The following is a 26,267-nucleotide window of genomic DNA, read 5'->3' as shown; positions in this document are numbered from 1 at the left end:
AGGCCTTTAACATGGTTGAAGAATGATGTTTGACGTGGAGTGTGCTGGAGATGGAGAGGGTATCATAGACACTGTATCATAAAGTACCCAGTCAACCACATCATGTGCCATGCACATGTGAACGAAAGAAGCCACCTGCTAACCTGACAAGCTCAGGGGAGGCCTGTGTGGCGGTCTTGAAAACTCAGAGACCTAGGATAACCACAAAAGATGGTCTGAAAATTAAATATTTAACTACAAACAGGTTATGGTGGGCAGTCATTCCTAGGCTGCTATCTTCCCTGACAAAGATCAACTTGGATCTTCTTTCCTGAGCCCATTTGCCTTTTTGCCTCTCAGATAACATATCTGTGAGATGTCTGGGTAACTTGTAACTTCCTTCTTTTGCTGGAGCCCCTGGGGCACAACCAAATGTGGTAGGCGCCAGGACAGATGCCTCAAATTCCTTCATTATCATGTTAATTGTTCCTGTACCCACCTAAGTATGTGTCCATCATTTTACTTTTTGTCCAATCCCAGGGGTTTCCCACCGTTTGACTTTATCCAATGAATTTCATGTAGCCCACCTATGTCCCTCCTTTGATGGCAATGCATAAATACAGATGTAACCCACCATTCTTCGGAGCATAATCTCAATTCATTGAGGTTCTGCTTCCCGGCATATGTCGACAGTTTGGCTCAAATAAACTCACTAAAATTCTTTACAGGTTTCAATGGTTTTTTTCGTTAACACACATTACAGGAAATACACTTGAAATATTTTGGGAAAAAATAACTTCAAAATTTTTGTGTCAAAAATATTAACTTGTTCAATGGAAGCTGAATTTCCTGTAACTTTCCTGTACGTATCGTTGCACTTCCCCCTAGGGCGGACCTCTCTGATCTCTTGGGATAGGGAGTTGCCCTTGGAGCTGTGTCTCTATTGTTTCTCATGGGAGTTTCCCTACTGACACTTGTTTCGCTTTCCGAATCTAGACATCTCTATGATTATGATTGTCCTTTTGCCTTCACCTCTGTGACGATGAGAGTTTCCAATGCGGCCCTTCTGTCACCCGCTGCCAGGAATAACTCGTCATGTCTACATCAACTGCCTTTCCCCTACGAGTCTTCCTTTCCCATACAGATGGTAAACAGTGATGAGGTTACTTAATTTTCTCATCGCCATGACACAGCCTGGGACCGGAATTGCCTGCACGGAGACAGCTTTGCCTGGAAAATGGTTTTTTTCTATAATGTATTGTAGCCATTTCCAGAAACTCTGAAGCTGTTTACTATGCGAATGGGACGTCACAGACAAATGCAGATTGTGTGGGGGGAGCAAGTGGGGGGGAGTTATTTCCCTTTTCTTCTGATCCGATAGCAGGAGTTCCAGTGCAGAGCCCCTACCATTCACGGGACCAATTACCTTTGAGTTCTAATTCCAGTTCTCCAGGGATTATCCTATCGCTGGGCACGTCCTCCTATTCTAGGAAAAGAGTAGCATTTGCTCCTAGTGTTTATGAGGCCCTATTTCCCTTTCTCTTAGGATTCCAACAGTGTGGAAGTAATTTGTTGAGACTTATTATTGGAGTTATTTTTGTCCTTTTGTGTTTGTTATTGAAATTTTCCATCATTATTACTAATTTGCACTTATTGACTTGTAGTAATGTGTAGTATGGTTTTTTTACACCTTGTTTATAAGTGATAGCACTTCTCAATTTTAATATTTTTGTGACATTTTACATATATATTTAATTTTATTGAGTGGTATAGAGATTGCAGACCCCATTACCAATCTCCATTCCTCCCACACTGACAACTTTTTCAGCAAGGCATAAAGTCAACGGAAAACTACATTTCCAAGGCCCTCTGGCAATTAAGGATGGACTTGTGTCTAAACTCTGGGAAACGGAAGGAAACTTGGAAAGCATGTGCTGTTTTCAGGGACTTTCCTAAGAGGCACATCAATGCACGCCCATTGCCCATTCTTTATTAATCTCTCCATCCTGTTGTGAAGTGCAGATGACTCTTTAGATATTAAGGTTTTAAGGAATAGAGGAGTGACGGATTTCATGGACTAGACCCACCATGCCAGCCACTGACTGTCTATCTCCGGAGTGAGCCTCTACCATGTTTCACCCACTGCCAACTCTTCTTCCACCTTATGACTGCATGGGGCACTAGATAATTCAGGATATTCTTATGTCAAGGTCAGTGGACTAACAACTTGAACTCCATCTGCAACTTTAATTCTCTTTTGCCATCTATGGAGAGTAATTATGCTTGGTATTCATTTCCATATAGTTCAACAACAGAGGAGAATAACTATCTTGTCGATTAAATAACATTCTAAATCCCTTTATCATCTAATGGAGTTTACTACTTGTGAATCTAATATGCATTCTTATCTCACTTTCCTGATTTTATTTAAATGGAGGAATGCAATCAGCTTAAGAGAACAAACAAATGAAGAAAAATTCTCTAGGCCATCCTTTCACAGGGTCTGGGCAATGAGAGGGGAGTGAAAATTAAAAGGGGTGTTTTTATCAGGGAGTAGTGCCCTCCAGGCTTCCTGAACCTTGTACCAATTGTTGGAGCTCCGGTGAGCATCCTGTGTCCTTGAGGTTGGAAACTATGAGAATTCAACAGATGAAAAGATAGAAGGACTTCAAGTCCTCCACGTGTTTGGGGAACCCCTACACCAGCCCTGGCCTGTAACCCTTTTACATGAGATAATAAACTAATTAATTTAAGGAACTGAAAGCTTTACCAATTTACTGCCTTATTACTTGTTGAATGCAATTCCTAGGTTAAAATTTGTTCTCTTTATGTAACTAAGATTATGTGTTTTTTAATTTATTTTCCTTTTTTCAATATTCAAATCATCTCTGCGAACTGACATTAGCAAAATTAATTACCTTGCTTCAGTTCTATGCAAATTTGCATAGTGTTCTTACAATACAGCTCACATAAATGGATGGGGGAATGTAAATTGCTTAGCCAATGGATTCAATAACACTGGTTAATCGATGTTTCTAATAATATAGTTTCAGGAACATACAGATGCATCACATACACTTGTGGGTTGAACATAGCATTAAAAAAAAAAAAGTCCATGTATTACCCGGCCGTTGTGGCTCAGTGGTTGAACATCAACCCATGAACCAAGAGGTCACGGTTGGGTTGGATTCCCGGTCAGGGCACAAGCCTGGGTTGCAGGCTCCATCCCTACCAGGGGGCGTGCAGGAGGGCCAAACAATGATTCTCAGCATTGATGTTTTTCTCTTCCTCTCCCTCTCCCTTTCTCTCTGAAATCAACAAAAAATACATTTTTAGAAAAAGGAAGGAAAATCCATGTATTCAGGAACCACATATAGGACCTCATGATAGTTGCTGCGCTGGACGTAAATCTAGACGCACAGGTGAAGCAATCATGATCAGCCACGGCCGTCCTTTCCCTCCCTGAGGCACACGGGGGCTCAGCTGCGTTTTACCCCCGGCTCCTCAAACGATGTTTGATCCTTAAAGAATGTGTTAATACTTTAACGTTTTACACTGAAGATCTATAAAGATGTTACTGCTTCTGAGTCTGCCGTGTGAAGGTTTTACTTAAACAAGAACTTTCTACCCCTCTCCAGACCAGGAACTCGGCCCACACACGTTTGCGATGCTGTCGTTACAGCGAAAAAAAGGAAAAGACATGTTGGAGAAGAAAATCTAGCTGAAGATAGAATGTAATGAAAGGAAAGACCCGGCCTGGAGAGAGTCCTTTAGGTCACACGAGAGAGACTGCATTTTCCTGTCCTAAACATTTCCACGATGGCCCTCTCGGTCTTGCCCAACTTGGAGTGTACCTTTTATATCATGGTCATCAGATGAGAGGTTCTTGCTATCCGTCAATCACAATGCATTTTTAAAAAATACATTTTCATGGATTTCAGAAAAGAAGGGAGAGGGATAGAGAGAGAGAAACATCAATGATGAGAGAGGATCATGGATCGGCTGCCTCCTGTAAGCCCTCTACATCTACATCTAAACATATGCAAATTTTAAAAATTGGAATCAATCAAAGATCTTGTATTATGTGAGCAATGTGTTTGAAAATGTTCACTTTTGGTAAAATAATGTATTTTTTTTATTGCACTCAATGTTTAAGCAAATTTCCATAACTACTGTAATCATTTATCTTTGCCATCTCTGTATTAATATTAACCTTATTGTTTTGAATGAGCTTTGAAGGTCATTCATTTCAATAAAAAATTAAAAACCTGGGCCAGCACGTAGGAAAGCTGTTGCTGGCGATTGTTTATCTTGCCTATAGTTTACCTCGCCTTCACTATCTTATCACCTGAGATTGCTTCCCTCAGCCCACAGTCTGTCTTTCAGCTTTGGAAACTCAGTAACCGTGGTCTTTCTGAAACAGACTCATGCTAAGTGTCCCCAAGAGACCAATGCATTAAACTAGAAATTTTATGCATGCATGTTTAGTCTTAAATGAATTTGTCACATGGGTGAAAATACTAATTTCATTCAGTGTGGAAATGTAACTGATAATCCGAAGAGGTTTTGGTGAGGGTATTATCAGAATAAGGTAAATTAAATGAAGCAACCTTATGAATGATTTGTCTTCGGATGTGTGTAATCAATCAACTTGGAAACTCAAAATGCCCGAATCTCTATCCACGTCTCCAGGACACAAAGGGCCACACTGTTACCCATGAGCCCTCTAGTCTTTGTCCTCCCCATCAGCATCCCTTCTCATCCCCAGCAGGCCTTGGTTGAGAACTTTTGATGAGTCATTCATTTACTTTCTCCTCTGGGTCCAAGGTTGGTTCACTGCCCCCAGCCCCAACCTTTCCCTTTCTCCTCTTTTTCCCCCATTAGCTATGTAAATTCAACTAGGACATCCAATTCTCCTAAGCCTGGGAGTCAGTTTCCTTGGGATGACTTTGCTTGGGTATTAATGTACTATTTTTACAGTTCAACTTTTAGAGGATGTTCTTATATTCTGAGTTTCACTTTTTTCTGAGAGAAGCCTCAGTGCGATTCTCCAAGTACTGACAAAGGCCTACAAAGGAGGCTGCACACAGGAACCTAACATTCCCTGGTGCCGAGGCTGCGGGATGAAAGCCTGAGATCTGAGAAGTGTTTGAAGTTCTCAGTTGACTTGACCCATTGTCTTCACGCTCACATAGACCTCCTTTACCCCTGAAGCACTTGCAGATGGAGGGGTCTTTGGAATCGACATTCCCAGGACTTCGGGGAACGCGGACAAATGGTCAGAAACTGTCGCCCAGGGTTTCCATGTAGACGTGAAACACACAAAGTAAAACCATTTTGTTCTAAAATGTCTCAGCTTTCTGTCTCGTTTTTCTTTGTGAGGATTATTTGCGGTAGAAGCATAAGCCTGATGAAAATTAAGTCTTCAGGAGGATTTCAAAAATGCAAGATTTTTCTACTTTGAATTTATAGCCTTTTAATAATAACAAGCGGTTACTAAAATAACAGGGTTGTTTCCACGCTGCCTTTGTGTCCCAGCATCCCTAGACATTTAGTGATTATCATACTCTGAAATAGTATCATTAATATATATATATATATATATATATATATATATATATATATATATTAATGATACTATATATATATATATGTATGTATATATATATGTATGTATATATATACACATTGTGATATTCTATTAAAGAAAAATTATTAGATTCATCATCTGCTGGGCTATGAAAAACAATTAACAATATTTCCAGCCCTGATGGTACGGCTCAGTGGTTGAGCGTCAGCCTATGAACCAGGTTACAGTTTGATTCCTGGTCAGGGCACATGTCCCCGTCGCAGGCTAGATGCTCCGTGGGGGGCGTGCAGGAGGCAGCCGATCAATGATTCTCTCTCACCATTGATATTTCTAGCTCTCTCTCCCTCTCCCTTCCCCTCTGAGATCAAGAACAACATATTAAAAAAAACACACCAATATTTCCATATTCTTATTTTTATGCAAGAATATTATGCGAGGGAGGTGTAACGCCTTGTCCTCTCGGCCATCCACTTTGAGGTTGTTTCCTGTCCCGTCTGTTTTCTGTTTCCACGCTGGTTTACTGCAGCCGGCAGGACATCTAACCGAATAGCTTGCTTCGCCGCCACAGCCTGGACTCTAATTCTGTCCCCGTCCTGTCCCATTACCATCTTGCCCGAGGCCTGTCACCACGCCATGGCAGGAGGCAGGAGGAGCAGGGAAGGAACATTGAGGGAGGCAGCTGCATTCTGGTGATTTCCCAAGGGGAGACGAACACCAATCTACCGGAGGACCTTGGCCGCGGCGGGTGAAACCAGGACGCCGCCGCTATTTCCAGCACATGAGGACGGCTTCCGTGCTGCCTTCCTCAGCTCCAGGGGAACATGCTGACAGCCCCTGACCTTTCATCAGTGCAACCAGGGGAGCCGGAGGTTATTTTAGGACTCCCTAGCAACCGCAGCGGAGGCCTTCCCGTTTCTGAGGGGGAACCGGGTGGCCCCCTCACTTAGGGAATGTGGCCATCTATCTATTTGCAGCTGTTGCAATGGCAGAAAAAAAATAATACACAGGTCACACCATGTATGTTTTTTTTTTATTCTATTGTTTTTTCTCTTTGCTAAATGGAGGTGATTATTCTTACTTCAGAAGAAATGTTTCCCTAACTTTCTGGTGTTCACTGGCCCACTTTAGAGAAGGTAACGATGCATAAACATCATCGATGACGTCAAGATGCAACCCGGCCCTTTCTGATTTCCGCAATCAGCGAGGGGGCCCCACACTCCCCAGCTGGCTCCTGGTCCTTCCCTCCACCTGGGAGTGTCCTGCCTCCCTTCTCGCCCAATGGTCCCCGGCGCCCTCCAGCGCGTTCACCCCTGCGTGACTCACCCACGCGCTCCTCTGCCTGAAGCAGCTCATCCATCTTCCCCGGCTCCGCCAGACCACACATCAGTTTCCCCAGAACCCTTCTCTCTCTTTTTTAAAAATATATTTTTATTGATTTCAGAGAGGAAGGGAGAGGGAGAGAGAGAGAGAGAAACATCAATGATGAGAGAGAATCATTGATTGGCTGCCTCCTGCACACCCCCTACGGGGGATCAAGTCCACAACCTGGCATGTGCCCTGACTGGGAACGGAACCGTGACCTCCTGGTTCGTAGGTGGATACTCAACCACTGAGCCACACTGGCCAGGCCAGATCCCTTCTTTAAATACTGAAATCTTGGAAGGCCACAGGTCTCCGCTTTGTCCTCATAGCATCTATCAAATTAGGGTATCCAAGCTCCTTTTACTCCAGTAGAAGACTAGCTGCTCATTCCACATGAAGTAAAAAGTACTTGTCTTTTTTTTTTTTTTTTTTTATTTCCAAAGCATAGCATACCTGCTGAAATGCTGCAGGCTTTTAAATTAATTATTTGAATAAATGAAATAGTGGTGATTTGCTATTTAGTGTTTCTTAAAGAAGAGAAAGGTTTGTAATTGTCCCCTTTCAATTAAAGTGAGCCTCATTTCACAGTTTTAATGGTGAGTTTTTTCTATGCAAAACGTTCATTGAAGTAAAGACTTACATATTTTTATTTAGAAATATTTATCTCTACCGCTATGTCAATCTTCAATTACATAACAACTTTTAAACAAAGAGGAAGCTGTGGACTCCTTCAGTATTCGTGGGCTCGGACACATTTTCACTGCCCTTGCTTCCTGTTATATCTTTTCAATAATGACACAGGCTTGCTTCACAATTGGGGCTTAAAACGCATTACCTTTAACAATCCTTACAATTCTGATCTTATTTTAACACTGTATTCTCTGCAGGGAATAAAGAGGTGTTTGAACCAAGAAGTTAGGTGAGAACTGGTGTTTGTAGACGTGGGAACACTTACTATTCCCAGGCTGCCGTTTTCTTGGACACATCTTTCCCCTAAGCTATGGAAGGGAATGCTGGGTCTGCACTGTTTTCTGTCACCTGCAGGTTAGCCTGGGCCTCACTCCCACCCCAGGGCACCTACTCCTTCTGTCGTATTTTCTCCTGTGGTTGGAGTCATGAGGCCCAAGGAGGCCACTTTTTATTATTATTCTGTAAACAGCAAACATATCTTAACTAAGAAGATGAAACCACCTCAGCATGAGGCCAGGACACTTTGACCTTTATCATTACATTTAGTCTTAGTCTCTCTTCTCTTAATCAATCCCACTCCCCACCCCCCCATTCTTATTTATACGTGAATCTCTCTCCAAGCTCCTTCTCCATTGTAAACATCCCCCAATGTCTCCTTCCTCTGATTGCATTTTTCCTTCGGATTCCTTAAGTGGCATTTCCAATGCTCATTTGCTCTCTAGCTCCGTGTTTTGCAGAGAGCTGGGCAACTTTTCCAGTCCTGCGTCTCCCTTTCTCAGGAGCGTGCTTCGTTACTCCTGGAGACAAAGGACTCCGATCGTGCGGCACCTGTCAGAGGCGATTAATTCATGCTTTCCGAGCTGAATGGACTCGGTGGAGGGTGGTGCGCAGGGAACTAGGGTGCCCCTTTAGAGACTCCCCTGGCCGCCATCCTTTCATCCTCTCCCTTGTCTTCCCCACAGCCTTGCGGGTTATTTGTCTGCAGTGCTGCTCTGTGCAGACAATAGGGAGGGATTCATTAAGCTTTCAAGGCAGCGCCTCGCACTAAAAGTGGTTACAGGTCACCAATTTCCCCGTTATTCTTGGGAGCGCTTAATTGCACACACTATTAGTATTGTTTCTTTTCAGGCAATAGAAAAATGAGTCTTCCTACATGCTAAGCATATCAGCCCATAAATGCGCAGGCTGTATGTGCTGCTCAATGTGGCGCTGCTGATGGAACCCGGCTGGGTGTATGAGACAGGGATTCCTCACCTGATAATGAGGCTGGGAGGAGCCCGGGGTACTGTTTCTGAGGCCTGTCCCGCCCTCTCTGTAGGAATAGGGTCACAGCCTTGATGAGGTTTCTTTCTTCAGAGCAAAAGCCTAGTTTTCTAACATTAAAAGGTAAGACACCCTTACTTTTTTTTTTTTTTAAACAAAAATGTTGTACTGAGTTTAAAATTCCTGTAGTTTTGTTTTAATCCTCACCTGAGAGAAACATCAATGTGAGAGAGACTGGTTGCTACTGGCTGCCTCCTGCACGTGCGCCCACTTGGGTCAGGAAGCGAACCTGCAACCCAGGTACCTGCCCTTGCCCGGGTGGGAATCAAACCCAAGACCCTTCAGTGTGCTGGCTGATGCTAACCATTGAGCACACACCTGTCAGGGCAAAAATTCCTATAGTTTTTTTTATTGGAAAGTAAAAGTAATATGGAAGATTATTGTATGCATTCATGAGCAGATAGTTTATACTTAGTGATGTTTCTATTTAACTGAGTATCATATGGATGTTCGCAGATAACAACTTAATTATAAAAATCCACCAGAAATGCTGTTAACTTTTAAAAACCAAGATAACCCTAATTCAAGAAAGATGTTTTTATTCACATCATTATCCCAATCTCACTATATATAGCCATATGCACTCATAATCCCATTGATATTTCCCTAAGAAATTAAAGGCCAGGGGATATAAAGTCATAATAAAAGGAACATAAAGTCATCACATATATTTTTAAACATAATTCCTAAAGTCTAAGTTCTCCATTACGAAGCCTGTGCCTGGAACAGCTTTCCCCAGGCACGCGGTTCTCCATAAATATGTACTCCCTGCTGGCCGACCTCAGCCCGTGGGATAAATCTGCAGCAGGTCTTGAAGCAACTGGTCATAAAATATAGACAAATGATTGGAATGTCTAAAGGTTAAACTCATTTTCCAATAAAACGAAAAGGGTTCATATAAAAACTAAGATAAGCGATGATTTAAAGCCATTTCTTTGCTTTCCAAGAACTATGGAATTTCAATTAAAAAAAAAATTGGAGACGTATTTCAGGTGGAAGAATGAGAATGCTCCCGTGGCTTCAAGAAAACTAGTTTTGCCCTAGTCGGTGTGGCTCAGTGGATAGAGCAGCGGCCTGCAGACGGAAGGGTCCTAGGTTCGATTACAGCCAAGGGCACATGCCCGGGTTGCGGGCTCTATCCCCAGTGTGGGGCATGCAGGAGGCAGCCAATCAATGATTCTCTCTCATCACTGATGTTTCTATCTCTCCCTCCCTCTCCCTTCCTCTCTGAAATCAATAAAAGAAATTTTAAAAAAGAAAGAAAACGAGTTTCTTCTTTAGAACACATTTCCTTTTGTTTGGAAGCAAAGAGACTTGCCTGCTGTTGGTTGGGAAGTGGCCCCTCGGCACGACTTTCCAGTAGCATTGAGTGTCCTCAGTGTCCAACTTGATGCCCAGGAACGGCTGGGAAGTGTTATTGCGATGAAAATAATTGTGTGTTGTTGTTTTTTCTCAGCAACAAACTCACTGAATGCATGCCTTGTTTATGAATTAGGGGGTCACAGCTTCTTTGTGGATATAAATTCACTTAATGAGTAGAGAAAATAGATGGCTGATCTTCAGATAATATAATACACCATAGACAGTGGCTGGGGAAGCAATGTGAATGATAGAGCTACAGACGATTCTGTTGAGAGGACTTTAATTTACAGCCGGCTTGGGCCTAAATCATAATTTGATAATAAACAGGATGTGGGATTGCAAATATTTATGGCTCTTTCAGCATTTGTCTCTATTTCGAACAAATGGGAGTATGCAGTAAATTATTTCTACTCTGCATTGACTGCTATGGATAAAATTTAGGAGTTAGATGTTGGACATTGGGGGGGATTTTTGCACTAAACTGATGATCTAGGAGTAGGCTAACTCCTTGGGATGCACCGTCATTCCAAACAAAGTTGTGAGTTGATCAACTTGTGTTCAGCAAAAATGCTCCAACCCAGAGCACTCTGACGGGAGCTGATGAATAGCGAGGATGTTGCCATCCCTCCCAATGCTAAGTTAGCTGGTAGGGATGCTGAACTTTACCACCAATGAGTGTCTTACATCGTACGTTTACCCCAGTAAAATATACATTGAAGTCAGTTACTCCCCTCTTGGAAAACCAATATTTGCATACATATAAAAATAAAGAGGCATGTTTATAACAGAAAACAACCACCACCAATACATTAACCCTTTGCACTCGCTTGCTTTTTTCTCGATTCCTTTATTCTACTCGGGATTTAATTTTTTAAATACCCCATATTTTACAAAGCGTGGCAGTAGAATAAAAAACTGGAGTTTCTTTTCATACAAACTTATTTATTTGGATTTTTTTTATATTTCAAATTATTGATACATTCAAAGAGTAATTTTAATCTCGACATCCGAGTGCAAAAGGTTAAGATCCTATTAAAATTACCCCTAGATATGTATTTTAAATAATGATTACAATTAAAAGGACACATGGCCAATCCACGATCTCAGTGGAAGATTTTCACACACCTGTCTCAGAGACTGATAGATGAAGCAGGTAAACATGAGTAAAGCATTTAAAAATGAGATAAAATGATTTTATAAAGTGTTAAAATATTTGCGAATCAATGTGAGAGTTGAACAGTACAAATTTACAGTTTGAGTGTACGTGTCTGTGTGTGAAGAGACTGACAGTCAAGCAAATGGATCCTGAAAAACAGGATAAACATTCTCTTCTCTCCTATGTGATGTGTCACAACGGATTTTCAAACAAAAATCCTCAAGTGGATCAATTTTATATGAATTTTGCTTTGTTTATGACTCAGTACAACTAAAAACTAACAAAAGAAAATATCCACATCTCTGTCTCGATACACAGGCATGAAACTCACACATTCTGTACGCCCATTTTTGTGGCGGATGTTGTGCGCGCTGCTATTTAATCGAATCTCTAGCTGCGTTTCTACCACACATGGCATACAGCTTCCCATACAGCAGGCGTGTTGACCCAACTTCAGTTGTCATTTTGTTTAAATGGTTTTCAGACTCATCATGGTATTTGCATCCTGGACACAGTCACGGTTGCAGAGGAAAAGCCCGATGGGTAATGAAATGGCACAATAACGAAGACCCGATTTCCTTCGGGAGCCGACAGGAGAGCAGGAGGGATGGAATGGCAGCGCATCACCTCTATGCCCTGCGGGGACTTCCCGCGGAATGCCTGCGGCCGGTTCATTTCCACAGCCCTCGGCGAACTGCAGGTGGACACAAGCTCGCAGGAAGAGCAGGGCCTACAGGTGACAGCAGCGCCTCTGCCCCCGCCGCCCGCGCCGCCCAGGAAGATGGGTGAGGCGCCGGGGTCCTCAGTGCATTATTTCCTAATCGATGTTTTCAGTCCGCAAAGCGAAACTGAGGACTAAACTGTAGCTCTCAGGTTGGAACTATTTCTCACCTTAGATCCCCTCTTGCCCTGTTAATTGGAAATTAAAGTAATCGGCTCACTTTTTTTTTTCTCTCCTAGCTTTCTTTTCAAAAGCTTAAAAAATACCATGGATTATGATCTTTTGATTCATAACTAAAAATCATTGCACTGATATGTCCTTAAGAATCACTACTGAATGGGTAAAAATCACGCTTTTGAAAAACGAAGACTAGAAATGAAAATGTGTTAGTGCTCTTTCAATGGCTAAAGTAATTCAATGTGTGAAAGTATTGCTTCGTATTCTACATAATAATCAGGTTACGTGGAATTTAAGGAAATCCCACCTAACAATAATAAGGCATGACTGTACAAAGCAGGCCATTACTCTGGAAGTGAAAATGTTTATTCCCTTGGTTAAAAAAAAAAAAAAGATAGTATTTGTCATTTTTCAGTCTCAAAAAACAACATCAGAGTCCTTAACTAAGGAAAAATAAATCAGCTTCTGCTTTAATAGTAGTGACTCCGCCATGTGGTTTTTTGGTCACTTGTCAATTATAATACTACTAGGAGCCCAGCGCGCGATTCGAAATCACCACGCAGTCCACCCTCGAGTTGCTGGCCCACCCTGCCTCGCTCTCTGGCCCTTGAAGCAGCCGCAGTAGCTGCTGATCAGGCCCTCCCGCAGCGCAGGCACGTGGAGGACCCTGCCGCCCCGCCCCCAATGCTGTGTGCGCGCAATTTCCTCCTGTCTGGTCAACCCGTTACGGCATCCTGGTTAATTAGCATATTTCTCTATTATACATATATAGATTGTTGAATTAGTATACTAGTATACCACAAAACAAATAGTGAACAGTAAAAATTCCCAGACCTCAAGCAAAGCTACCCAGAGATAAGCAACCACTCTCAAAGATGTTTAGTGTAGTCTGTCTTAAATTTTCTGTGCGGACACAAAATATATACCATTGTATTTGATAAATGATCAAAAATCTCCTGCTTAACCTGGGTATTAGGCAAAATTATTAAAACGTTTACATGTGATGTTAAAATCAGACTTTTTTTAAATTAACAACATATCTTGAAAGATGCTCTACATCTGTATTTATATCCCACTTTTCCTTTTACACCGAATATTACTGTATTATATATGTAACATGAATATTCTCAGCAAAATATGTTTCTTTGTACATTGGGCAATAAGATGCTTAATATTCCTATCTGACAGACAGAATGGTAATATCATTTATACTTTTTAAAAATTGCTTAACTATTAATGATAGTGACCATTTTTATTGGTCAATATTTTTAAAATCTTGCATGCCTAAGTCGTGGTAAGCCCATTTGAAACATTTGAACCTTATAACACAAACATGAAAGCAAGTAATTTAAGCTTTTAAAATATTTTTCTGATTAACAATAATTTAGAAAATGCAGAAATCATAGCAGAAAAAATAACTGAAGCCAAAAGTAACCACCATTAAAATACGGTATATATCCTTTAAGCCTTTTCTTCCCTGCACACCCCTGACACTCTCTCTTTCTGTCTTTTTCTGTCCATACACACCCACACCCACACACTGCAGCAATACAATAGATTTCATAATGCAGAGGCATGCTTACATTTTGCCTTTTTTTAAAAAACCTCTAGCATTATAATTCTTTGAAAACTTATTTTAATAGGTGTATATTGCATCCTACGGATGCATGGTAATTTATTGTTGGACTTACGGTTGGTTTCCAATTATTTACTAGAATAAATAACACTGCCGTGAATGTATTTAATCAGATCTGTAAAAAGGCAATGGCCTCTAGTGTCTCTTATTTGTTACTGTTAAGATGTTAGACCTACTGCGTGATATGTTGATAAGCTGTCTTGCGAGTATCAGGGAGTCAGCTCCCAGCCCCTTGCAGATAGGGACTGGATTGGGTCTCTGCAGAGTGGGACCCCTGAGGAGGAAGCTGGATGTAGGAAGGAGGGCAACATGGTTTTCAACAGGAGAGAACACATTTTGCAGGAAATCATGTTTTGGGGTCATCGTAAAAGTGTATGCGTGTTGCCTGAAGCGATCCGGAAAGAAGGACTATTTCTGTTGGAGGACTTCTAGGAGGTGATGTCAGAGGACGGACAGATGCAGCCTCACGTCCGCCCCACCAGGAAGCATACCCACTGTCCCCGCGCTGATGGTAAAACGTAGGTGGGCTGGAGGCAGGAACTGAGCAGGAGGATGAGAATCCCGCCGCGTGGGAGCTGGGAAAGGGCCAGGAAAGGCAATCACGAGGCAGTGGTCACGGTGTAAACACCTGCAGGGACGCTAGGACAGCTCATTTTAGGGGCCGTGGAGAGAGCTGCACCCACAGGGAGGCTGTGCAGGGCAGGCTCTGTGGACAGGGCACAGGGAGGCTGTGCAAGGGCAGGCTCTGTGGACGGGGCACAGGGAGGCTGTGCAAGGGCAGGCTCTGTGGACCGGGGCACAGGGAGGCTGTGCAAGGGCAGGCTCTGTGGACCGGGGCCCAGGGAGGCTGTGCCAAGGGCAGGCTCTGTGGACTGGGCACAGGAGGCTGTGCAAGGGCAGGCTCTGTGGACGGGGCACAGGGAGGCTGTGCAAGGGCAGGCTCTGTGGACGGGGCACAGGAGGCTGTGCAAGGGCAGGCTCTGTGGACGGGGCACAGGAGGCTGTGCAGGGCAGGCTCTGTGGACGGGGCACAGGGAGGCTGTGCAAGGGCAGGCTCTGTGGACAGGGCACAGGGAGGCTGTGCAAGGGCAGGCTCTGTGGACGGGGCACAGGGAGGCTGTGCAAGGGCAGGCTCTGTGGACGGGGCACAGGGAGGCTGTGCAAGGGCAGGCTCTGTGGACCGGGGCACAGGGAGGCTGTGCAAGGGCAGGCTCTGTGGACGGGGCCCAGGGAGGCTGTGCCAAGGGCAGGCTCTGTGGACCGGGCACAGGGAGGCTGTGCCAAGGGCAGGCTCTGTGGACGGGGCACAGGGAGGCTGTGCCAAGGGCAGGCTCTGTGGACGGGGCACAGGGAGGCTGTGCAAGGGCAGGCTCTGTGGCCCGGGGCACAGGGAGGCTGTGCAAGGGCAGGCTCTGTGGACGGGGCACAGGGAGAACTCACAGGTAAGAAGTGTAGGCTGTGGAAGCTCACGCCCAGGCCTGCTCTCTCTCTCACTTCTCTCTGGAATCTGTCGGTAATGTATTCAGAGACGAACGTATTCGTCGGTGTTTTTTTATAGAGATGTACGGCCACTATGCCATTGAAATAGAATTTAAGCGATAGAAGACAAAACCATGTTATTTTGAAGGAAGATAATATTTTATGAGATATTATCAAGTAAGAGAAGCCAAAAACAGAGGTTAAAGATTTTTGTATAATAAAATGTATCTATTTCATTCTTAAACTCTGTTGTGTTGAGAAAACATGCTATTGGAACTGTGTTCAAGAATAAGAAACATTAACGGGAAGGAGAGTGCCCTCCTTCAGGGTTTGTTTAGGAAGTTTTCTGGATTTAGATCTGAAAATGGTATTTTAATGAATATATGTTGTGTGTGTGTATATGATGAAGAATGAAGATCAAGTATGGCGCCTTAAGATAAATGAAATTGGGCAATTTGAAGGATAAATATAGAAAACAAATCAAGATGCATTTACCAGATGATGATAGGAATATGAAACATAGGGTGTCCCCAATATGTACGCACACTCTTTGAATAATTATAAAGGCAGTGCTTATTAGACTACATTTCACTTTCAAAATTGAGCCATCAACTGTTAAAGGATGGGACAGCCGGTATATTGTCAGCCCCAATTACTTGTAACGTACAGGTTATTTATAGAAAATGTTTTTGCTCTGTGTAGTTAGGCATCTCTCAGTGCCCTTTCCAAAGGTCAGCAACTCCCAGGAAGATGGATGGTGCAAAGGTAGAACAATCTGGCATCCGTTATGTTTAAATTCCTGCTAACACTAATAAGATTATCCCTGCCCTTTTCTTCCATTTCCAAATAGTTTTGAGAGACCCCGTGTTTTTTTTTGAAAAGTGCTCCATGTACCTTCTATGCAAAGATTATGCCGCTTTCCTATTACTTGGTAATGAGTTATGATGTTTTATAAGAAGCAGTAGGTGGAACAAAGCCTTTTTTGGAAAAGAAGGAAGCATTGAAATATAAAGGGCATTTCTCAATTTATAACTGGGCTCCATTATATTTTAGCTGGAAAGGGGCTAATAGAATAGCTATATTAATCTTTTTTTTTTTTTGTAGTTGGAATGGTATGAATTACCTCGAAGTCATCAGCTCCTTTTCAGACAAAATGAGGCCCTTTATCATCCATGTTTGAGTTCCCTGGCCGCTCGCCGCCTAGGTGGGCCGAGCACGGACTGCTGGCCTCGCCTATGCCTGTCCTGAGCTGCGCGGCCTTGTGCGTGTGAAAGACATAACAAGAGTCACTTGCGAAACTGGCCTGCGTGTTGAGTGAAAGCTAGAGTGACGCCAGTTTTCTCTCCTTCCAAAGGCTTGCATTAAACAAAGTCATCATGAAAAATTCAGTTAGGAGACAAACAAAACCGAGTACAACCTCATTCGCTGGTGTACGCACACGGAGCGTGGACAGCACGCTTCCTGTGGGACCCAGGCCGTTATCTGAAAGCGTGACAGCAATGCCTAATGGAACACATGGGGTGAGTGACAATGGTTTGCATAAAAGGCATCAGATGGAAGGAGAAATAGCAAAGACTGCACTTCATTTACTCCAAGTTGTCTTTCTAAAGAATTCAAAAATACCGAGTGCTAATTTACCCATTAAGAACAGTACATTTCCTAATACCAGCTGGTTTGGTGGGAGCAGTCAGTTGAAAACCAACAAAAACATCACTGTATTATCTATTGATCACTTAAGATAATAGTGAAGTTGATAGTGCTAGTAACTTAAGTAAAAATTATGCTGAATCCCAATTCATGGGTATAGATTTAAAACTTTGTGAGAAGCAAATTTTGTCCACATCACTATTACCTTTCTCTTAAATTTTTATAGTAAAACCATTATTTTCAAACTCTAATTTTAATCATACTTTGAAGTAATTAAAATGAATGATGACTTGATTTTTATGCCTCTGGTTCTCCATAAGGAGAAATAGTGCCATTTAAGTTATTATGGTGTTATAATTTTAAGTAGGCATACTTTTATCATCAGAGTAATATACACTCAAGAGAAAAAAAGAAGAAAATAAAATTCCACTACCCAGAGACTGGGTTTGTTAACATCTTAAAATATATACCTAATCCAGACTTTTTGCATATGTACCTAAATTAAAAATTGAATCTCTCAGCAAATTTCAGTAATGTTCTTTCCTCTCCTGCATTTTATAGTGTTTTGACATGTTCTATTTGCCACAGTGTATTTGATCAATATTGTTAATTCTTGTTCAAGTTATTTGTCTGTTTCTATTGGCATATTCATCATTTTCTAATGAATTTGTAGGTGTCCTTTATATATATTAATAGATACTGACTTCTGTAAAATTTCTCATTCTGAGCTATGTGAGATACTCAATACTGAATTAATGAAATTTGCATTTTTAGAGAATCAATCATACAACTGACTGACTTAAGTGTTACATGAAACCCATTTCTATGGATGGGTTAATATTAACCTGGAATGATCTAGTGGTCTCTTCATCACAGAGCATGCTAGTTAGTCAAATAACGGAATGAATTATAAAGTATAGATGCTTGTGCCTCTGTGAAAAAAAGTTCAAAATTAAAATTGATTGTGTTAAGAAGAAAAATAACATGGCACAAAATAAATTTAAAAGAATAATTAATGAGTAGTATACAGTGGGAAGAAATACAAACTGGGAGACTATAATGTTTGATGGCCTAGTATTTTGGACTGAAAATAATCTTGGTGTCATAACCTTGAAGTGTTTCAATGATAAGAAATAACTGGTGATGAAAAGCTTGATATTTGATAGCATTAATGACTAATGTAATGGGGAATTGATTTGCTAACACCTTTCCCTTTACGCAATGTCTTTTTCCTTAGATTGAAAGAGAATCAATATGTGAATATCTGAGTATAGGAGAGGCAGCCAGGTGAAGAGAAAATACTCTTCAATTAGCTTTGGCAGACCTGGTTTCCTTTTTTTTAAAAATTGCATAGTAATGTTTTATTTTTAATTATTATTTTTATTAAATGTATTGGGGTGACACTGATTAATAAGGTCATATAGGTTTCAAGTGTGTATTTCTATGATTCATGATCTGTAGATTGCATTGTGTGCCCACCACCTAAAGTCCGATCCCCTTCTGCTCTGACTTCTTAGTGTCATTGGGTCACAAATGAAACCTGTGACCTTGGGCAAGTCATTTGGTCCTTTGGAAAGTTTACTTTCTTGTTCCATAAACAACAATGGTTTCTAAGGCCAAGCACTATGTTATGTAATTCACTCCTGAGATAAATTTAAATCATAGAGAAAGCTTTGCGATGTTTCTGCAACTGCCTTCTTCTATAGAGGGCCAGTTTACTTTCTGGATAACCAACGCTTTGTGAGAGTTTTGTTGGGAGTGGGCACTATTCTTACTGAATGCTCACAGAACTCCAGGCGGTCCGAGTTGCTACTGTTTTATAGGTCAGATTCTGATGAAGAAGCTGACTGAAGGGGGTTAAACAACCTGCTCTGTAGGCCTCAAAGCCGGGCAGACTGATCCATCACCTGCGACTTCAGTGGGCCTTTTTGCTCAGACAAATTTAGGAAGCACTGGCTAAACAAAATCAGCTGGACAAAAGACACGTCGGAATATTTTGATTTCCCATGAGGGACATCATGCAGAGCTGTCCACATGGAGTTTGACCTTGGATATCTTCTCAAAAGCAATACTCAGTGTGTAAAGGCACCCAAGTTATGCAAAACCCTGTCAGCAGATGCCCCAATGGGTTTTGACCCAGGATCGTATAGAAAACAATCCCTCAGTCATTGGAGGAAGTAGGGAAGATGAATAAAGCATCTATGGATTTGCTTTCCCATAAGATTCGGTCCCATTTCTCACTTTGCCCTTCTTTATGCATTTGGACTCAAGAAGTGCCCCCCGGTGCATCAGGGGCAACCTGGCTTCCGGATGGGGCTGCGGCATCTGGGGAGATGTGGAATTCTTACGCTGAGACCATTCGCTCTTTGCCTAGCAGCTTTGCTAGGACATCTCCATTGTGGAGAACAGTGGTTATCATCTCTTTGTAGCCTTCAGCGTCAAACATATTGATGGTTTGAAAAATATTTCCTATCCTACGTTAGAAAAGAATAAAAATAAACATAATTTATAGCATCATCCTGTAACCTCTAAATATTTCATTTATATTTATAAAATAGGCAAGCTACCGTAAAACAAAACCCATACATCTTCCAAATTAGATACTCCGTCATATTCGATCATCTGAGATTTTCGAAATATCACTTTGAATGAAACAAATCTACATAATGTCACAAAATAAAAAAAAAAACAGAATTTATACTTTATGACAGTGTTGATGATGGAAGCAGAATGGATAGATTTGTATTTTATCTATTTCATCTTGGTTTTTCTCTTTATCCTGGGACTCATAAAACAGATTCAATCTCATAAAATACCCCAGAAGTGGATAGAATACAGGGCACAGCGTAGCACAGTTGATCCTCGTTATTCCCAGACTCTGTATTGGCCACGTAGCCTGCTCCCTGAGATGCATTTGAGACCCCAAAAGCAATGCTCCCCGATCCGCCACGGTCGTTCGCAGACACGTTCCGAAGGGAGCCAACTATGGCCCCAGCTCGCCTGCTGCCAGGGCAGGTGCGTGAGTGTGTGCTCTGCCTTCTTGTCCCTGCTCTCACTGTAATCAAGTGTTCTTCCCAATGTATTCCCCACTCCCGCTTTTTGTTGCATTTTTGTACTTTTGGTTGCTGATTTTGCTGTTTCAAATGCCTCAGAGCCGGCGTGGCTCAGTGGTTGAGCACTGACCTATGAACAGGAGGTCAGGGTTCGATTCCCGGGCAGGGCACATGCCCAGGTTGCAGGCTTGATCCCTGGCGAGGGGCGTACAGCAGGCAGCCGATCCAGGATTCTCTCTCATCACTGATGTTTCTATTACTCCCTCCCTCTCCCTTCCTCTCTGAAATCAATAAAACTATATTAAAAATGAATACATAAAAATAAAATGCCTCGTAAGTGGCGTGCCTCCAGGGTGTCTCAGTGCGGGAAGGCTGCGGTGTGCCCTCCGGAGAGAACACGGGCATTCGCTGAGCTTCCTTCAGGCATGCGCTCCAGGGCTGCTGGCTGCAGGTTGGGCGTTCATGAGTGAAGCACGGAGTGCTCGGAGAGAAGGAAGACCTGCCACAAAGAGTGCAGTGGGTACCACTGCTGTGAGGCTAAACCCAAAGGACTGTACAGCCCTGCTACCCAGGATCAGGAGAGTCTAAGCGCCTCCTGGCTGGTCCTGGCTGGAGCCCCTCTTGGAAGGTGATGGCTGGGAAACACTCCACTCTGGGAGAGGCGGGGCCTGCCCACCTGGCCGCTGTGGAGGCGTGGTAAACGCACCTGCTGTGTTGTAAAGGTCAAGGGTCATGCTGAAGAGCGAACAGTGAGGACCCGCCGTGCAGGTGTAAGATTTCTTTTCCAGATACTCCCCTGGCTTATGTCTAAAACGTATGGAACAAAGTCTGGCACACAAATGCTGACATGCTCTGCAAAGCTGCACCATCACTGCTCCGGAGGTTCTAGACAATAAAGTTAAAGTTAAAAAGTGGCAGCGAGTGGCCCAGTGCCAAAAGGACCCGTTGACAGTGAGGGCTGAGAAGCCGGGAACCACTGGGATGCTCCGAGTTGAGAGAGAACCGAATTCTTAAAGAGACACGGTGGCAGGAGACCCCCTCCCGCTCCCCTCAGGAAGGTTCCGGATATGACGGGCGTGAGTAAGATGCTGAGACTCACCAGACAGACTTGGAAAACTTCGAAGGAGCTGAGTTTATTCTTTATGCAAATGTCTAGTCAGGACAGTTTATTATTATTCTTGTTCATTTGATGCAATCAAGCATGTCAGTGGGTACTGCTATTTAGCAAATGTGTAAAGTCTAGAATTCTAGCAATAGAAGACATATGAGATTTTATATGTTGGGTAGGCTGCTATGTATATAAAATCTAGTACATTTATATGCAGTTCTTTAAGAGCAGTTCTTTGGAAAAGCAAAATCCCTGGTTCAAGAGAAGGGTTTACAATTTTAGGTATAGATATGGTTATAGATACAGCTATAGAAAATTATACATGCTAATATATATGTAATACATATGTGTGTGTATGTATACACACCCACACACACATATTATATACACTTAATATATAGGGTGTTCCAAAAATGTATACATACTTTGACTAATTATAAAGGCAGTGTTTATTAAAATACAATCCATTTTTAAAATTGAAATATTAGCTGCTACACTGTGTTTACATTTTCTGGGGGGACACCTTGTATTATATTATACTAGAGGCCCGATGCACAAAATTCATGCAAGAGTAGGCCTTCCTTCCCCTGGCTGCCGGCACCGGTTTCCCTCTGGCACTGGGGACCCGGGCTTCCCTCTGGTCGCCAGCAGGCACCCGGGATCCGGGCTTCCCTTGCAGCCCCAGCTTCGTCCGGAAGGACGTGCGGTCTAATTAGCATATTACCCTTTTATTATTATAGATATCTATACATTTAACCATATAGGTCACAATACGAAGATCTGGTAGTTAGCTGCAAATAGGGGCCTTTGAGCACATTCTCCAAGGGAAAATGTGTGAGGAATGGGTAACAGCAGCAGCAGCCTGGGGAATGTCCTCTCCCAGAAACGCTGCAGGAGAAAATGAGTTCGCGAAATGGAAGGTGGCACAGTGCGGGGCAGAAAGGAAGGTACAGTATAATGATGTGGCCATTGGGACGAAATGTCATTAGCGATGCGATTTTCACCTCGACAGAGGTAACAGGTTTGAACAAGGTGTGTTACATAAGGCAATCAGTGCACATCACGAAAGTCAAGTTGAAGGAAACATTATACAGAGCACTTGCGACGGGTGGTGGTGGTGTGGGGATGAGAGAAGCAGTTATCTAAGCAAAACTGAACTTCCCAAGTTTCCGCAGCCTGCATACTTCTCACAACTTCACTTCGGACAGGATGGTTTCATAAGGGGAGATAGTACAGAGTTTCCTATCCCAGAAATATTTAGTTGGCACAAATCAAATGGGGCGCATGCTTTGATGTTCATGTGGATGTTAAATAGATGGATGAATTCTCGAGGATGGTAAGACGTTAGACATATGGTAGTGAGCATTCAGTTTTGAATTAAAATGCAAACACCATTAAAATGAATGCTTATGATGTCATATAAAACAAAATCTGTAGAAACACCTTTTTTTTTTTAAGTTAACTGTGCCAGAATAAGTTTTACCATGAAAAATATGGGTATATGCTCCTTTCACATAGCAGGTCAGAAAACTGGACAGTCACAAACAATATCCTAGTTATAAAAATACAAATAAAAATAAATGATCCATGAATAAAATAAAATAAAAGAAACATAATTGATATGCTAAGAAAGGAAAGAAACTGGAAGCATATGAAATGCTCAACTAAAACCACAAAAGGCAGAAAAAGGACAGAAGACAAAAGTAGGAACAAATAACAAGGGACACAGTAGAAATAGTAACAGATATGATAGATGCCAATTCCACTCTCTCAGTAACCACTCTGAGTGTCAACAGTTCAAACGCACCAAGAAAAAGACACAGGCTGTCAGAGTGGATCAAGAAAAAAGAACCAATTATTGTCTTCAAGAAACCCACTCGAAATACAAGAGACACAGAGATTAAAAACAAATAGATGGAGAAAGATATACGAGGCTACCACTAATCAAAAGAAAGCAGGGACAGCTATAGTAATTTCAGACAGAGCAGACTTCAGACCAAGGAAAGTGATCCGGACTCATTAGGGGTGAGAATTTGCCAAAGCTTGTATAAAAAGAACAAACAATATACATAGGCCTCTATCTATGGAAGAAATGAAATTGGGTCTCAAAAGAACTGTTGGCCCAGAAAGAAACTCACTACACACTGATTCATTTGCCTGTCACCATAACCATTATTGCTTGTCTCATTTTCGGTTCTTATAAGTGTATTTCTAATAGCACATGATCTCACTCATCTAGGGGAAATAATGAACAACATAGACTGATGAACAAGAACAGACCCAGAAACAAGGAGGCATGGATCAGACTGTCGGGCCTCAGGGGGAGGGTAGGGAAGGGTGGGAGTAAAGAGGAGAGATCAACCAAAGGACTTGTGTGCAAGCATATGCGCCTAACCAGCGGTTAAGGACAACAGGGGGGTGGGGGCATGTGTGGGGAGGGGTGTGGGATGGGAATGGGGGGATGAGGACAAATAGTTGATACCCTAATCAATAAAGAAATTTAAAAATAAATAAATAAATAAATAAATAAATAAATAAAAATAAAAATAATAATAATAATTAATAACCTACCATAACACAAAACACTAGGCCCAGATCGGTTCACTGGTGAAGTCTAATAAATATTTAAGGAAGAAATTGTACCAATTCTCTGTCAACTCTTATAGAATAGGGAATACTTTCTAACTCATTTTCTGAAGCCAACATTAATAACAAAGCCAGACAGAAACATTACAAGAAAAGTAAGCTATAGACCAGTGGTCGGCAAACTCATTAGTCAAAAGAGCGGCAAACCACGGCTCACAAGCCGCATGTGGCTCGCGAGCCGCAGTTTGCCGACCACTGCTATAGACCAATCTCTCTAATGGATATACTGATTGATGAAAAAAAATTTCAACAAAATTCAAGTTTCTGTCCATTGCAGTAGTTTCAGGGTCCATGGCAAGTTCCAGTTTTTCCTTCCCCCACTTCATACCCATTCTTCCTTCCAGACCACTGCGGCTGGTGGTGTTGGGTCATCTCCAAGTGGTTGTTAGTATACACCTGGGCTCAAACCTGACTGAAAACACAGATCCAAACTGGGGCCATCATTTTTGCTTCATTAGTTCCCTGGTTGTACCTATATCTCAGCATTTATCAAACTGTCTTGCCCTTGCTTTTTTGCCTCTTTAACTGCATTGAGGCAGGGCTTTTATCTATCTACTAGAGGCCCGATGCACAAAATTCATGCAAGAGTAGGCCTTCCTTCCCCCGGCTACTGGCACCAGCTTCCCTCTGGCACCCAGGACCCGGGCTTCCCTCTGGCAGCCGGCAGTCACCCGGGACCCGGGCTTCTCTTGCAGCCCCAGCTTCATCTGGAAGGTTGTCAGGAAGGACATCCGGTCTAATTAGCATATTATGTTTTTATTATTATAGATATTTTATGGCAATAGACCAGTTTGGTGCATTGTGCATTAAAAATACTATATGCATCCTAAGTCGAATGAGGCCCACAACAAATTATGTTTACCTAAACACTTCTGAGAATTTATTTTTTAAGGTAAAGTACTTCAAGGAAGCCTAATGTTATGGTTTGTATCCTCAAGGGCTCATGTATGTAATGGTAAGTTGAGCAGGTGTTTCATTATAAGGAAGCCCTTAGGTCAATTGCCGATGTATTTAATAAAGCCTATTTCCCCCCAAACCATCTGCGAACTCCTGCTTTCACCATGCAAGGACTGTAGCTTTGTTCTTGGTTAGATTTGGGGATTGATGGCCTAACAGGCTGTATCATCCTATGAACCTTCATCTGCTGTCATCCTTGCGTTTCTGTTTGTAACCAAAGACTGTTTGACCTGAATGCACATTCTGGTTCAACCACTGCTACTCTGCTGGTTTGAGCCAGACACAGCACTCCAGGTGTATCATGGGTAATGTCCATGTTATAAACAAGGCTACAGGGATAAAAGGAATACATGTAAGTAAAGCCATACACAGTCCTTAGCACGTAATATTTGAACAATTAGTATCAGCTATTAATATTATCAGATTTCTTTTAAGAAAGTAGATACTACTAACAGCGATTCATAGGTGCCTGTGCAACATATTTTTATTCAATGCTAATCTATACACGAGGGTATAATTTTTAAAATGTTCACTGCTCAGCCGAAGTTATGAGAATCTCATATCTGTTACCAGACCCTACTAAACTAAGACATCCCTTCTGACTACAAGTTAGGCAACTTTTAAAACTGCCCCCTTCCATTGCTGACAATTTACCAGCAATATACGAAAATTCTAAATATGATTCTTAACATTTGCAGGTATAACTCATGAAATACTATTTACAATGAGAATTCGACTCACGGTGTCTCAATCTGCTGTTTCTTAAAAAAAAAAAAAGTTCTCTGCAAAGTAGATTCTAGAATTTCTATTAAATTGAATATCTCTGTATGTGGCATTCCGAATAAATGGTAAGTTAATGAAAAAGTTCTCAAGGAGGAAAAATATAGGGTTTTTAAAATAGTCATAGGTAGTGATATTGTATTGCTGTGTGTGTTGATGTTGGTATTCATTAAAAACCGAGTCTAAGTAAATATCAATGATTACATCCTATTCCCAATAAAATAGATTCACGCTTAGTAAACTACGCAATACCTGTGGTTAGGACATGGGCACTGTGGCTAAGGCTGATAGCGAGTTATTTCCGGCGCCTCGGCAAGCCCCAGGCTCAGCGGCTGCCTTTCCTTATTCCCACCCACACGCAAGGAACTGGCGAATGCATGAGGGAAACGATGGTGCTACAGATCACTATGAGGTTTTTAAGAACCAATATAATCATTTCTACAGCGCATGATCAGGTACACGCCTGGCAAATGCATATACATTCATTGACTTATTAAAATTAATAAGCACGTTTAACTAATCTGTGCTGTGACACCTTATGGCACACGTAGGACAACGTGGTTAAAAGTGACCAACTAGATGACATCATAGTGTGCCTTCC

Source organism: Cnephaeus nilssonii, assembly GCF_951640355.1.
Source record: "Cnephaeus nilssonii genome assembly, chromosome: 21".
NCBI classification, from domain to species: Eukaryota; Metazoa; Chordata; class Mammalia; order Chiroptera; family Vespertilionidae; genus Cnephaeus; species Cnephaeus nilssonii.
The sequence above is the reverse complement of the archived record's forward strand: the minus strand, read 5'-3'. Positions refer to the sequence as shown.